Source organism: Ambystoma mexicanum, chromosome 6q, assembly GCF_040938575.1.
Source record: "Ambystoma mexicanum isolate Mex_15411 chromosome 6q, UKY_AmexF1_1, whole genome shotgun sequence".
In the NCBI taxonomy this organism is placed as follows: Eukaryota; Metazoa; Chordata; class Amphibia; order Caudata; family Ambystomatidae; genus Ambystoma; species Ambystoma mexicanum.
The window spans coordinates 1,224,260,959-1,224,277,526 of record NC_090937.1 but is presented as its reverse complement, the minus strand read 5'-3'; positions in this window follow the sequence as shown (position 1 = coordinate 1,224,277,526).

Here is a 16,568-nt window from a genome sequence, read left to right as displayed (position 1 = left end):
ATATCCAAAGTGTGCTAAATAGCCTGATTGTGCCAGAGAGCCCGATTGTGCCAGATATCCTAATTGTGCCAGATATCCTGATTGTGCCAGATAGCAGTATTCCACATCTAGCCTGATTGTGACAGATAGCCTAAATGTGCCAGGTAGTCTGATTGTGTGAGAGACCGTAATTGTGCCAGATAGCCTGATTGTGCCTTGTAGCCCAATTGTGCCAGATAGCCTGATTGTGCAAGAGACCCTAATTGTGCCAGATAGCCTGATTGTGCCAGATAGCCCAAATGTGCCATATAGCCTGATTGTGTGACGTAATCTAATTGTGCCAGACTGCCTGATTGTGCCAGAGATCCTGATTGTGCCAGATATCCTACTTTTGCCAGATAGCCTGATTGTGTGAGAGACCCTAAATGTGCCTGAATGCCTTATTGTGCCAGAGAGCCTGATTGTGCCAGAGAGCCCAATTGTGCCAGATATCCTTATTGTACTAGATAGCCTGATTGTTGAGAAACCGTAAATGTGCCAAAAAGCCTGATTGTGCCAGAGAGCCCGATTGTGACAGATGGTCAGATTGTGCCAATAGCAGAATGTCACATTTAGCCTGATTGTGCCAGGGAGCCTGCCTGTGCCACATATCAGCATTCCACATCTAGCCTGATTGTGCCAGATAGCCTAATTGTACCAGATATCCTGATTACGTGAGATAGCCTAACTGTTGCCAAATATCCTGATTGTGCCAGGGAGCCTAATTGTGCCAGATAGCCTAATTGTTCCAGGTAGCCTGATTGTGTTTGAGACTCTAATTGTGCCATATAGCCTGATTGTGCCAGATTACCCAATTGTGCAAGATAGCCTGATTATGCGAGAAACCCTAATTGTGCCAGATAGCCTGATTGTGCAAGATAGCAGCATTCCACATCTAGCCTGATTTTGCCAGATAGCCTGATTATGGGAGAGACTCTAATTGTGCCATATAGCCTGAATGTGCCAGGTAACTCAATTTTGTCATATATCCTGATTGTACGAGAGACCCTAATTGTGCCAGATAGCCTGATTCTGCCAGATAGCCCAAATGTGCCATATAGCCTGATTGTGTGAGAGACCCTAATTGTGCCAGATAGCCTGATTGTGCAAGATAGCAGCATTCCACATCTAGCCTGATTGTGCCAGATAGCCTGATTATGTGAGAGACTCTAATTGTGCCATAATGCATGATTGTGCCAGGTAACTCAATTTTGCCATATATCCTGATTGTACGAGAGACCCTAATTGTGCCAGATAGCCTGATTCTGCCAGATAGCCCAAATTTGCCATATAGCCTGATTGTGTGAGAGACCCTAATTGTGCCAGACTGCCTGATTGTGCCAGATAGCCCAATTGTGCCATATAGCCTGATTGCGTGACATAATCTAATTGTGCCAGACTGCCTGATTGTGCCAGAGAGCCTGATTGTGCCAGATATCCTAATTTTGCCAGATAGCATGATTGTGTGAGAGACTCTAAATGTGCCTGAATGCCTTATTGTGTCAGAGAGCCTGATTGTGCCAGAGAGCCCAATTGTGCCAGATATCCTAATTGTACTAGATAGCCTGATTGTTGAGAGACCGTAAATGTGCCAAAAAGCCTGATTGTGCCAGAGAGCCCGATTGTGACAGATGGTCAGATTGTGCCAATAGCAGAATGTCACATTTAGCCTGATTGTGCCAGGGAGCCTGAATGTGCCACATATCAGCAGTTCACATTTAGACTGATTGTGCCAGGTAGCCTGATTGTGACAGATATCCTCATTATGTCAGATAACAACATTCCACATCTAGCCAGATTGCGCCAGATATCCTAATTGTGTCATATAGCCTGATTGTGCCAGATAGCCTGATTGTACCAGATAGTCTGATTGTGACAGATACCCTGATTGTGCAAGATAGCAGCATTCCACATCCAGCCTGATTGTGCCAAGTGACCCAACTGTGCCATATAGCCTGATTGTGCCAGATAGCCTGATTGTGCCAGATATTAGCATTCCACAGCTAGCCTGATTGTGCCAGATAGCCTAATTGTACCAGATATCCTAATTACGTGAGATAGCCTAACTGTTGCCAAATATCCTGATTGTGCCAGACAGCCTAATTGTGCCAGATAGCCTAATTGTTCCAGGTAGCCTGATTGTGTTTGAGACTCTAATTGTGCCATATAGCCTTATTGTGCCAGATAACCCAATTGTGCAAGATAGCCTGAATATACAAGAGACCCTAATTGTGCCAGATAGCCTGATTGTGCCAGATAGCAGTATCCCACATCTAGCCTGATTGTGACAGATAGACTAAATGTGCCAGGTAGTCTGATTGTGTGAGAGACCCTAATTGTGCCAGATAGCCTGATTGTGTCAGATAGCCCAAATGTCCCATATAGCCTGATTGTGTGACATAATCTAATTGTGCCAGACTGCCTGATTGTGCCAGAGAGCCTGATTGTGCCAGATATCCTAATTTTGCCAGATAGCCTGATTGTGTGAGAGACCCTAAATGTGCCTGAATGCCTTATTGTGCCAGAGAGCCTGATTGTGCCAGAGAGACCAATAGTGCCAGATGTCCTAATTGTACTAGGTAGCCTGATTGTTGAGAGACCGTAAATGTGCCAAAAAGCCTGATTGTGTCAGAGAGCCCGATTGTGACAGATGGTAAGATTGTGCCAATAGCAGAATGTCACATTTAGCCTGATTGTGCCAGGGAGCCTGACTGTGCCACATATCAGCAGTTCACATTTAGACTGATTGTGCCAGGTAGCCTGATTGCGTCAGATATCCTCATTATGTCAGATAACAACATTCCACATCTAGCCAGATTGCGCCAGATATCCTAATTGTACCATATAGCCAAATTGTGATAGATATCCTAATTGTACCAGATAGTCTGATTGTGACAGATACCCTGATTGTGCAAGATAGCAGCATTCCACATCCAGCCTGATTGTGCCAAGTGACCCAATTGTGCCATATACCTGATTGTGCCAGATAGCCTGATTGTGCCAGATATTAGCATTCCACATCTAGCCTGATTGTGCCAGATAGCCTAATTGTACCAGATAATCTAATTACGTGAGATAGCCTAACTGGTGCCAAATATCCTGATTGTGCCAGAGAGCCTAATTGTGCCAGATAGCCTAATTGTTCCAGGTAGCCTGATTGTGTTTGAGACTCTAATTGTGCCATATAGCCTTATTGTGCCAGATAACCCAATTGTGCCAGATAGCCTGAATATATGAGAGACCCTAATTGTGCCAGATAGCCTGATTGTGCAAGATAGCAGTATTCCACATCTAGCCTGATTGTGCCATGTAGCCCAATTGTGCCAGATAGCCTGATTGTGCAAGAGACCCTAATTGTGCCAGACTGCCTGATTGTGCCAGAGATCCTGATTGTGCCAGATATCCAAAGTGTGTCAAATAGCTTGATTGGCCAGAGAGCCCGATTGTGCCAGATATTCTAATTGTGCCAGATAGCCTGATTGTGCCAGATAGCAGTATCCCACATCTAGCCTGATTGTGACAGATAGACTAAATGTGCCAGGTAGTCTGATTGTGTGAGAGACCCTAATTGTGCCAGATAGCCTGATTGTGACTTATAGCCCAGTTGTGCCAGATAGCCTGATTGTGCAAGAGACCCTAATTGTGCCAGATAGCCTGATTGTGTCAGATAGCCCAAATGTCCCATATAGCCTGATTGTGTGACATAATCTAATTGTGCCAGACTGCCTGATTGTGCCAGAGAGCCTGATTGTGCCAGATATCCTAATTTTGCCAGATAGCCTGATTGTGTGAGAGACCCTAAATGTGCCTGAATGCCTTATTGTGCCAGAGAGCCTGATTGTGCCAGAGAGACCAATTGTGCCAGATGTCCTAATTGTACTAGGTAGCCTGATTGTTGAGAGACCGTAAATGTGCCAAAAAGCCTGATTGTGTCAGAGAGCCCGATTGTGACAGATGGTAAGATTGTGCCAATAGCAGAATGTCACATTTAGCCTGATTGTGCCAGGGAGCCTGACTGTGCCACATATCAGCAGTTCACATTTAGACTGATTGTGCCAGGTAACCTGATTGCGTCAGATATCCTCATTATGTCAGATAACAACATTCCACATCTAGCCAGATTGCGCCAGATATCCTAATTGTACCATATAGCCAAATTGTGATAGATATCCTAATTGTACCAGATAGTCTGATTGTGACAGATACCCTGATTGTGCAAGATAGCAGCATTCCACATCCAGCCTGATTGTGCCAAGTGACCCAATTGTGCCATATACCTGATTGTGCCAGATAGCCTGATTGTGCCAGATATTAGCATTCCACATCTAGCCTGATTGTGCCAGATAGCCTAATTGTACCAGATAATCTAATTACGTGAGATAGCCTAACTGGTGCCAAATATCCTTATTGTGCCAGAGAGCCTAATTGTGCCAGATAGCCTAATTGTTCCAGGTAGCCTGATTGTGTTTGAGACTCTAATTGTGCCATATAGCCTTATTGTGCCAGATAACCCAATTGTGCCAGATAGCCTGAATATATGAGAGACCCTAATTGTGCCAGATAGCCTGATTGTGCAAGATAGCAGTATTCCTCATCTAGCTCGATTGTGCCAGATAGCCTAATTGTACCAGATAGCCTGTTTGTGTGGGAGACCCTAATTGTGCCAGAGTGCCTTATTGTGCCAGATAGCACAATTGTGCCAGAAAGCCTGATTGAGTGAGATACCCTAATTGTGCCAGATAGCCTGATTGTACCAGATAGCCCAATTGTGTCATATAGCCTGATTGTGTGAGAGACCCTTATTGTGCCTGACTGCCTGATTGTGCCAGAGAGCCTGATTGCACCTGATATCCTAATTGTGCTAAATAGCCTGATTGTGTGAGAGACCGTAAATGTGCCAAAGGGCTGGATTGTGCTAGAGAGCCCAATTGTGACAATGGTCAGATTGCGCCAGATAGCAGAATGTCACATTTAGCCTGATTGTGCCAGGGAGCCGACTGGGCCACATATCAGCTGTTCACATTAAGACTGATTGTGCAAGGTAGCCTGATTGTGCCAGAAAGCCTAGTTATGTCAGATAGCAACATTCCACATCTAACCTGATAGTGCCAGATATCCTAATTGTATCATATATCCAAATTGTGCCAGATAGCCTAATTGTACCAGATAGCCTAATTGTGTCAGGTAGCCTGATTGTGCCAGATAGCAGTATTCCACATCTAGCCTGATTGTGCCAGATAGCCTAAATGTGCCAGGTAGTCTGATTGTTGTGAGAGACCCTAATTGTGCCAGATAGCCTGATTGTGCCATGTAGCCCAATTGTGCCAGATAGCCTGATTGTGCAAGAGACCCTAATTGTGCCAGATAGCCTGATTGCACCAGATAGCCCAATTGTGCCATATAGCCTGAGTGTGTGACAGAATCTAATTGTGCCAGACTGCCTGATTGTGCCAGAGAGCCTGATTGTGCCAGATATCCTAATTTTGCCAGATAGCCTGATTGTGTGAGAGACCCTAAATGTGCCTGAATGCCTTATTGTGCCAGAGAGCCTGATTATGCCAGTGAGCCCAATTGTGCCAGATATCCTAATTGTACTAGATAACCTGATTGTTGAGAGACTGTAAATGTGCCAAAAAGCCTGATTGTGCCAGAGAGCAGGATTGTGACAGATGGTCAGATTGTGCCAATAGCAGAATGTCACATTTAGCCTGATTGTGCCAGGGAGCCTGACTGCGCCACATATCAGCAGTTCACATTTAGACTTATTGTGCCAGGTAGCCTGATTGCGACAGATAGCCTCATTATGTCAGATAACAACATTCCACATCTAGCCAGATTGCGCCAGATATCCTGATTGTACCATATAGCCACATTGTGATAGATATCCTAATTGTACCAGATAGTCTGATTCTGACAGATACCCTGATTGTGCAAGATAGCAGCATTCCACATCCAGCCTGATTGTGCCAAGTGACCCAATTGTGCCATATAGCCTGATTGTGCCAGATAGCCTAATTGTACCAGATATCCTGATTACGTGAGATAGCCTAACTGTTGCCAAATATCCTGATTGTGCCAGAGAGCCTAATTGTGCCAGATAGCCTAATTGTTCCAGGTAGCCTGATTGTGTTTGAGAATCTAATTGTGCCATATAGCCTTATTGTGCCAGATAACCCAATTGTGCCAGATAGCCTGAATATACGAGATACCCTAATTGTGCCAGATAGCCTGATTGTGCAAGATAGCAGTATTCCACATCTAGCTCGATTGTGCCAGATAGCCTAATTGTAAAAGATAGCCTGTTTGTGTGAGAGACCCTAATTGTGCCAGAAAGCCTGATTAAGTGAAATACCCTAATTGTGCCAGATAGCCTGATTGCACCTGATATCCTAATTGTGCTAAATAGCCTGATTGTGTGAGAGACTGTAAATGTGCCAAAGGGCTGGATTGTGCCAGAGAGCCCAATTGTGACAGATGGTCAGATTGCGCCAGATAGCAGAATGTCACATTTAGCCTGATTGTGCAAGGGAGCCTGAGTGGGCCACATATCAGCTGTTCACATTAAGACTGATTGTGCAAGGTAGCCTGATTGTGCCAGAAAGCCTAGTTATGTCAGATAGAAACATTCCACATCTAACCTGATTGTGCCAGATATCCAAATTTTGCCAGATAGCCTAATTGTACCAGATAGCCTAATTGTGCCAGGTAGCCTGATTGTGCCAGATAGCAGTATTCCACATCTAGCCTGATTGTGCCAGATAGCCTAAATGTGCCGGGAAGTCTGATTGTTGTGAGAGACCCTAATTGTGCCAGATAGCCTGATTGTGCCATGTAGCCCTATTGTGCCAGATAGCCTGATTGTGCAATAGACCCTAATTGTGCACGATAGCCTGATTGTGCCAGATTGCCCAAATGTGCCATATAGCTTGATTGTGTGACATAATCTAATTGTGCCAGACTGCCTGATTGTGCCAGGGAAACTGATTGTGCCAGATATCCTATTTTGCCAGATAGCATGATTGTGTGAGAGACCCTAATTGTGCCAGACTGCCTGATTGTGCCAGAGATCCTGATTTTGCCAGATATCCAAATTGGGCCAAATAGCCTGATTTTGCCAGAGAGCCCGATTGTCCCAGATATCCTAATTGTGCCAGATAGCCTGATTGTGCCAGATAGCAGTATTCCACATCTAGCCTGATTGTGCCAGATAGCCTAAATGTGCCAGGTAGTCTGATTGTGTGAGAGACCCTAATTGCACCAGGTAGCCTGATTGTGCCATGTAGCCCAATTGCACCAGATAGCCTGATTGTGTGAGAGACACTAAATGTGCCCGAATGCCTTATTGTGCCAGAGAGCCTGATTGTGCCAGAGAGCCCGATTGTGACAGATTGTCAGATTGTGCCAATAGCAGAATGTAACATTTAGCCTGATTGTGCCAGGGAGCCTGACTGTGCCACATATAAGCAGTTCACATTTAGACTGATTGTGCCAGGTAACCTGATTGCGCCAGATAGCCTCATTATGTCAGATAACAACATTCCACATCTAGCCAGATTGCGCCAGATGTCCTAATTGTACCATAGAGCCAAATTGTGATAGATATCCTTATTGTACCAGATAGTCTGATTGTGCCAGATACCCTGATTGTGCAAGACAGCAGCATTCGACATCCAGCCTGATTGTGCCAAGTGACCCAATTGTGCCATATAGCCTGATTGTGCCAGAAAGCCTGATTGTGCCAGATATTAGCATTCCACATCTAGCCTGATTGTGCCAGCTTTCCTAATTGTGCCAGATATCCTGATTGTGTGAGATAACCTAACAGTTGCCAAATATCCTGATTGTGCCAGAGAGCCTAATTGTGCCGGATAGCCTAATTGTTCCAGGTAGCCTGATTGTGTTTGAGACTCTAATTGTGCCATATAGCCTGATTGTGCCAGATTACCCAATTGTGCAAGATAGCCTGATTATACGAGACCCTAATTGTGCCAGATAGCCTGATAGTGCAAGATCGCAGCATTCCACATCTAGTCTGATTGTTCCAGATGACCTAATTATGTGAGAGACTCTAATTGTGCCATATAGCCTGATTGTGCCAGGTAACTCAATTTTGCCATATGTCCTGATTGTGTTTGAGACCCTAATTGTGCCAGATAGCCTGATTCTGCCAGATAGCCCAAATGTGCCATATAGCCTGATTGTGTGAGAGACCCTAAGTGTGCCAGACTGCCTGATTATGCCAGAGATCCTGATTGTGCCAGATATCCAAAGTGTGCCAAATAGCCTGATTGTTCCAGAGAGCCCGATTGTGCCAGATATCCTAATTGTGCCAGATAGCCTGATTGTGCCAGATAGCAGTATTCCACATCTTGCCTGATTGTGCCAGATAGCCTAAATGTGCCAGGTAGTCTGATTGTGTGTGAGACCCTAATTGCGCCAGATAGCCTGATTGTGCCTTATAGCCCAATTGTGCCAGATAGCCTGATTGTGCAAGAGACCCTAATTGTGCCAGATAGCCTGATTGTGCCAGATAGCCCAAATGTGCCATATAGCCTGATTGTGTGACGGAATCTAATTGTGCCAGACTGCCTGATTGTGCCAGAGAGCCTGATTGTGCTAGATATCCTAATTTTGCCAGATAGTGTGATTGTGTGAGAGACCCTAAATGTGCCTGAATGCCTTATTGTGCCAGAGAGCCTGATTGTGCCAGTGAGCCCAATTGTGCCAGATATCCTAATTGTACTAGATAGCCTGATTGTTGAGAGACCGTAAATGTGCCAAAAAGCCTGATTGTGCCAGAGTCCGATTGTGACAGATGGTCAGATTGTGCCAATAGCAGAATGTCACATTTCGCCTGATTGTGCAAAAGAGCCTGACTGTGCCACATATCAGCAGTTCACATTTAGACTGATTGTGCCAGATAACCTAATTGTTCCAGGTAGCCTGATTGTGTTTGAGACTCTAATTGTGCCATATAGCCTTATTGTGCCAGATAACCCAATTGTGCCAGATAGCCTGAATATATGAGAGACCCTAATTGTGCCAGATAGCCTGATTGTGCAAGATAGCAGTATTCCACATCTAGCTCGATTGTGCCAGATAGCCTAATTGTACCAGATAGCCTGTTTGTGTGAGAGACCCTAATTGTGCCAAAGTGCATTATTGTGCCATATAGCCTGATTGTACCAGATAGTCGAATTGTGTCATATAGCCTGATTGTGTGAGAGACCCTTATTGTGCCCGAAAGCCTGATTGTGCCAGAGAGCCTGATTGCACCTGATATCCTAATTGTGCTAAATAGCCTGATTGTGTGAGAGACCGTAAATGTGCCAAAGGGCTGGATTGTGCCAGAGAGCCCAATTGTGCCAGATATTAGCATTCCACATCTAGCCTGATTGTGCCAGATAGCCTAATTGTGCCAGATATCCTGATTGTGTGAGATAACCTAACTGTTGCCAAATATCCTGATTGTGCCAGAGAGCCTAATTGTGCCAGATATCCTAATTGTTCCAGGTAGCCTGATTGTGTTTGAGACTCTAATTGTGCCATATAGCCTGATTGTGCCAGATTACCTAATTGTGCAAGATAGCCTGATTATACAAGAGACCCTAATTGTGCCAGATAGCCTGATTGTGCAAGATAGCAGCATTCCACATCTAGTCTGATTGTGCCAGATGGCCTAATTATGTGAGAGACTCTAATTGTGCCATATAGCCTGATTGTGCCAGGTAACTCAATTTTGCCATATATCCTGATTGTGTTTGAGACCCTATTTGTGCCAGATAGCCTGATTCTGCCAGATAGCCCAAATGTGCCATATAGCCTGACTGTGTGAGAGACCCTAATTGTGCCAGACTGCCTGATTATGCCAGAGATCCTGATTGTGCCAGATATCCAAAGTGTGCCAAATAGCCTGATTGTGCCAGAGAGCCCGATTGTGCCAGATATCCTAATTTTGCCAGATAGCCTGATTGTGCCAGATAGCAGTATTCCACATCTAGCCTGATTGTGCCAGATAGCCTAAATGTGCCAGGTAGTCTGATTGTGTGTGAGACCCTAATTGCACCAGATAGCCTGATTGTGCCTTATAGCCCAAGTGTGCCAGATAGCCTGATAGTGCAAGAGACCCTAATTGTGCCAGATAGCCTGATTGTGCCAGATAGCCCAAATGTGCCATATAGCCTGATTGTGTGACATAATGTATTTGTGCCAGACTGCCTCATTGTGCCAGAGAGCCTGATTGTGCCAGATATCCTAATTTTGTCAGATATCCTAATTGTACTAGATAGCCTGATTGTTGAGAGACCGTAAATGTGCCAAAAAGCCTGATTGTGCCAGAGAGCCCGATTGTGACAGATGGTCAGATTGTGCCAATAGCAGAATGTCACATTTAGCCTGATTGTGCCAGGGAGCCTGACTGTGCCACATATCAGCAGTTCACATTTAGACTGATTGTGCCAGATAGCCTAATTGTTCCAGGTAGCCTTATTGTGTTTGAGACTCTAATTGTGCCATATAGCCTTATTGTGCCAGATAACCCAATTGTGCCAGATAGCCTGAATATACGAGAGACCCTAATTGTGCCAGATAGCATGATTGTGCAAGATAGCAGTATTCCACATCTAGCTCGATTGTGCCAGATAGCCTAATTGTACCAGATAGCCTGTTTGTGTGAGAGACCCTAATTGTGCCAGAGTGTCTTATTGTGCCAGATAGCCTGATTGTACCAGATAGTCCAATTGTGTCATATAGCCTGATTGTGTGAGAGACCCTAATTGTGCCCAAAAGCCTGATTGTGCCAGAGAGCCTGATTGCACCTGATATCCTAATTGTGCTAAATAGCCTGATTGTGTGAGAGACCATAAATGTGCCAAATGGCTGGATTGTGCCAGAGAGCCCAATTGTGACAGATGGTCAGATTGCGCCAGATAGCAGAATGTCACATTTAGCCTGATTGTGCCAGGGAGCCTGACTGGGCCACATATCAGCTGTTCACATTAAGACTGATTGTGCAAAGTATCCTGATTGTGCCAGAAAGCCTAGTTATGTCAGATAGCAATATTCCACATATATCCTGATTGTGCCAGATATCCTAATTGTATCATATAGCCAAAGTGTGCCAGATAGCCTAATTGTACCAGATAGCCTAATTGTGACAGGTAGCCTGATCGTGCCAGATAGCAGTATTCCACATCTAGCCTGATTGTGCCAGATAGCCTAAATGTGCCAGGTAGTCTGATTGTTGTGAGAGACCCTGATTGTGCCAGATAGCAGTATTCAACATCTAGCCTGATTGTGCAAGAGACCCTAATTGTGCCAGATAGCCTGATTGTGCCAGATAGCCCAAATGTGCCAAATATCCTGATTGTGTGACATAATCTAATTGTGCCAGACTGCCTGATTGTGCCAGCGAGCCTGATTGTGCCAAATATCCTAATTTTGCCAGATAGCCTGATTGTGTGAGAGACCCTAATTGTGCCAGATAGCCTGATTGTGCCAGATAGCAGTATTCCACATCTAGCCTGATTGTGCCAGATAGCCTATATGTGCCAGGTAGTCTGATTTTGTGAGAGACCCTAATTGTGCCAGATAGCCTGATTGTGCCACATAGCTCAAATGTGCCATATAGCCTGATTGTGTGACATAATCTAATTGTGCCAGACTGCCTAATTGTGCCAGAGAGCCTGATTGTGCCAGATATCCTAATTTTGCCAGAGAGCCTGATTGTGTGAGAGACCCTAAATGTGCCCTAATGCCTTATTGTGCCAGAGAGCCTGATTGTGCCAGAGAGCCCAATTGTGACAGGTAGCCTGATTGTGCCAGATAGCAGTATTCCACATCTAGCCTGATTGTGCCAGATAGCCTAAATGTGCCTGGTAGTCTGATTGTTGTGAGAGACCCTGATTGTGCCAGATAGCAGTATTCAACATCTAGCCTGATTGTGCAAGAGACCCTAATTGTGCCAGATAGCCTGATTGTGCCAGATAGCCCAAATGTGCCAAATAGCCTGATTGTGTGACATAATCTAATTGTGCCAGACTGCCTGATTGTGCCAGAGAGCCTGATTGTGCCAAATATCCTAATTTTGCCAGATAGCCTGATTGTGTGAGAGACCCTAATTGTGCCAGACTGCCTGATTGTGCTAGAGATCCTGATTGTGCCAGACATCCAAAGTGTGCCAAATGTCCTGATTGTGCCAGAGAGCCTGATTGTGCCAGATATCTGAATTGTGCCAGATAGCCTGATTGTGCCAGATAGCAGTATTCCACATCTAGCCTGATTGTGCCAGATAGCCTATATGTGCCAGGTAGTCTGATTTTGTGAGAGGCCCTAATTGTGCCAGATAGCCTGATTGTGCCACATAGCTCAAATGTGCCATATAGCCTGATTGTGTGACATAATCTAATTGTGCCAGACTGCCTAATTGTGCCAGAGTGCCTGATTGTGCCAGATATCCTAATTTTGCCAGATAGCCTGATTGTGTGAGAGACCCTAAATGTGCACGAATGCCTTATTGTGCCAGAGAGCCTGATTGTGCCAGAGAGCCCAATTGTGCCAGATATCCTAATTGTACTAGATAGCCTGATTGTTGAGAGACCGTAAATGTGCCAAAGGGCTGGATTGTGCCAGAGAGCCCAATTGTGACAGATGGTCAGATTGCGCCAGATAGCAGAATGTCACATTTCGCCTGATTGTGCAAAAGAGCCTGACTGTGCCACATATCAGCAGTTCACATTTAGACTGATTGTGCCAGATAACCTAATTGTTCCAGGTAGCCTGATTGTGTTTGAGACTCTAATTGTGCCATATAGCCTTATTGTGCCAGATAACCCAATTGTGCCAGATAGCCTGAATATATGAGAGACCCTAATTGTGCCAGATAGCCTGATTGTGCAAGATAGCAGTATTCCACATCTAGCTCGATTGTGCCAGATAGCCTAATTGTACCAGATAGCCTGTTTGTGTGAGAGACCCTAATTGTGCCAAAGTGCATTATTGTGCCATATAGCCTGATTGTACCAGATAGTCGAATTGTGTCATATAGCCTGATTGTGTGAGAGACCCTTATTGTGCCCGAAAGCCTGATTGTGCCAGAGAGCCTGATTGCACCTGATATCCTAATTGTGCTAAATAGCCTGATTGTGTGAGAGACCGTAAATGTGCCAAAGGGCTGGATTGTGCCAGAGAGCCCAATTGTGCCAGATATTAGCATTCCACATCTAGCCTGATTGTGCCAGATAGCCTAATTGTGCCAGATATCCTGATTGTGTGAGATAACCTAACTGTTGCCAAATATCCTGATTGTGCCAGAGAGCCTAATTGTGCCAGATATCCTAATTGTTCCAGGTAGCCTGATTGTGTTTGAGACTCTAATTGTGCCATATAGCCTGATTGTGCCAGATTACCTAATTGTGCAAGATAGCCTGATTATACAAGAGACCCTAATTGTGCCAGATAGCCTGATTGTGCAAGATAGCAGCATTCCACATCTAGTCTGATTGTGCCAGATGGCCTAATTATGTGAGAGACTCTAATTGTGCCATATAGCCTGATTGTGCCAGGTAACTCAATTTTGCCATATATCCTGATTGTGTTTGAGACCCTATTTGTGCCAGATAGCCTGATTCTGCCAGATAGCCCAAATGTGCCATATAGCCTGACTGTGTGAGAGACCCTAATTGTGCCAGACTGCCTGATTATGCCAGAGATCCTGATTGTGCCAGATATCCAAAGTGTGCCAAATAGCCTGATTGTGCCAGAGAGCCCGATTGTGCCAGATATCCTAATTTTGCCAGATAGCCTGATTGTGCCAGATAGCAGTATTCCACATCTAGCCTGATTGTGCCAGATAGCCTAAATGTGCCAGGTAGTCTGATTGTGTGTGAGACCCTAATTGCACCAGATAGCCTGATTGTGCCTTATAGCCCAAGTGTGCCAGATAGCCTGATAGTGCAAGAGACCCTAATTGTGCCAGATAGCCTGATTGTGCCAGATAGCCCAAATGTGCCATATAGCCTGATTGTGTGACATAATGTATTTGTGCCAGACTGCCTCATTGTGCCAGAGAGCCTGATTGTGCCAGATATCCTAATTTTGTCAGATATCCTAATTGTACTAGATAGCCTGATTGTTGAGAGACCGTAAATGTGCCAAAAAGCCTGATTGTGCCAGAGAGCCCGATTGTGACAGATGGTCAGATTGTGCCAATAGCAGAATGTCACATTTAGCCTGATTGTGCCAGGGAGCCTGACTGTGCCACATATCAGCAGTTCACATTTAGACTGATTGTGCCAGATAGCCTAATTGTTCCAGGTAGCCTTATTGTGTTTGAGACTCTAATTGTGCCATATAGCCTTATTGTGCCAGATAACCCAATTGTGCCAGATAGCCTGAATATACGAGAGACCCTAATTGTGCCAGATAGCATGATTGTGCAAGATAGCAGTATTCCACATCTAGCTCGATTGTGCCAGATAGCCTAATTGTACCAGATAGCCTGTTTGTGTGAGAGACCCTAATTGTGCCAGAGTGTCTTATTGTGCCAGATAGCCTGATTGTACCAGATAGTCCAATTGTGTCATATAGCCTGATTGTGTGAGAGACCCTAATTGTGCCCAAAAGCCTGATTGTGCCAGAGAGCCTGATTGCACCTGATATCCTAATTGTGCTAAATAGCCTGATTGTGTGAGAGACCATAAATGTGCCAAATGGCTGGATTGTGCCAGAGAGCCCAATTGTGACAGATGGTCAGATTGCGCCAGATAGCAGAATGTCACATTTAGCCTGATTGTGCCAGGGAGCCTGACTGGGCCACATATCAGCTGTTCACATTAAGACTGATTGTGCAAAGTATCCTGATTGTGCCAGAAAGCCTAGTTATGTCAGATAGCAATATTCCACATATATCCTGATTGTGCCAGATATCCTAATTGTATCATATAGCCAAAGTGTGCCAGATAGCCTAATTGTACCAGATAGCCTAATTGTGACAGGTAGCCTGATCGTGCCAGATAGCAGTATTCCACATCTAGCCTGATTGTGCCAGATAGCCTAAATGTGCCAGGTAGTCTGATTGTTGTGAGAGACCCTGATTGTGCCAGATAGCAGTATTCAACATCTAGCCTGATTGTGCAAGAGACCCTAATTGTGCCAGATAGCCTGATTGTGCCAGATAGCCCAAATGTGCCAAATATCCTGATTGTGTGACATAATCTAATTGTGCCAGACTGCCTGATTGTGCCAGCGAGCCTGATTGTGCCAAATATCCTAATTTTGCCAGATAGCCTGATTGTGTGAGAGACCCTAATTGTGCCAGATAGCCTGATTGTGCCAGATAGCAGTATTCCACATCTAGCCTGATTGTGCCAGATAGCCTATATGTGCCAGGTAGTCTGATTTTGTGAGAGACCCTAATTGTGCCAGATAGCCTGATTGTGCCACATAGCTCAAATGTGCCATATAGCCTGATTGTGTGACATAATCTAATTGTGCCAGACTGCCTAATTGTGCCAGAGAGCCTGATTGTGCCAGATATCCTAATTTTGCCAGAGAGCCTGATTGTGTGAGAGACCCTAAATGTGCCCTAATGCCTTATTGTGCCAGAGAGCCTGATTGTGCCAGAGAGCCCAATTGTGACAGGTAGCCTGATTGTGCCAGATAGCAGTATTCCACATCTAGCCTGATTGTGCCAGATAGCCTAAATGTGCCTGGTAGTCTGATTGTTGTGAGAGACCCTGATTGTGCCAGATAGCAGTATTCAACATCTAGCCTGATTGTGCAAGAGACCCTAATTGTGCCAGATAGCCTGATTGTGCCAGATAGCCCAAATGTGCCAAATAGCCTGATTGTGTGACATAATCTAATTGTGCCAGACTGCCTGATTGTGCCAGAGAGCCTGATTGTGCCAAATATCCTAATTTTGCCAGATAGCCTGATTGTGTGAGAGACCCTAATTGTGCCAGACTGCCTGATTGTGCTAGAGATCCTGATTGTGCCAGACATCCAAAGTGTGCCAAATGTCCTGATTGTGCCAGAGAGCCTGATTGTGCCAGATATCTGAATTGTGCCAGATAGCCTGATTGTGCCAGATAGCAGTATTCCACATCTAGCCTGATTGTGCCAGATAGCCTATATGTGCCAGGTAGTCTGATTTTGTGAGAGGCCCTAATTGTGCCAGATAGCCTGATTGTGCCACATAGCTCAAATGTGCCATATAGCCTGATTGTGTGACATAATCTAATTGTGCCAGACTGCCTAATTGTGCCAGAGTGCCTGATTGTGCCAGATATCCTAATTTTGCCAGATAGCCTGATTGTGTGAGAGACCCTAAATGTGCACGAATGCCTTATTGTGCCAGAGAGCCTGATTGTGCCAGAGAGCCCAATTGTGCCAGATATCCTAATTGTACTAGATAGCCTGATTGTTGAGAGACCGTAAATGTGCCAAAGGGCTGGATTGTGCCAGAGAGCCCAATTGTGACAGATGGTCAGATTGCGCCAGATAGCAGAATGTCACATATAGCCTGATTGTGCCAGGGTGCCTGACTGGGC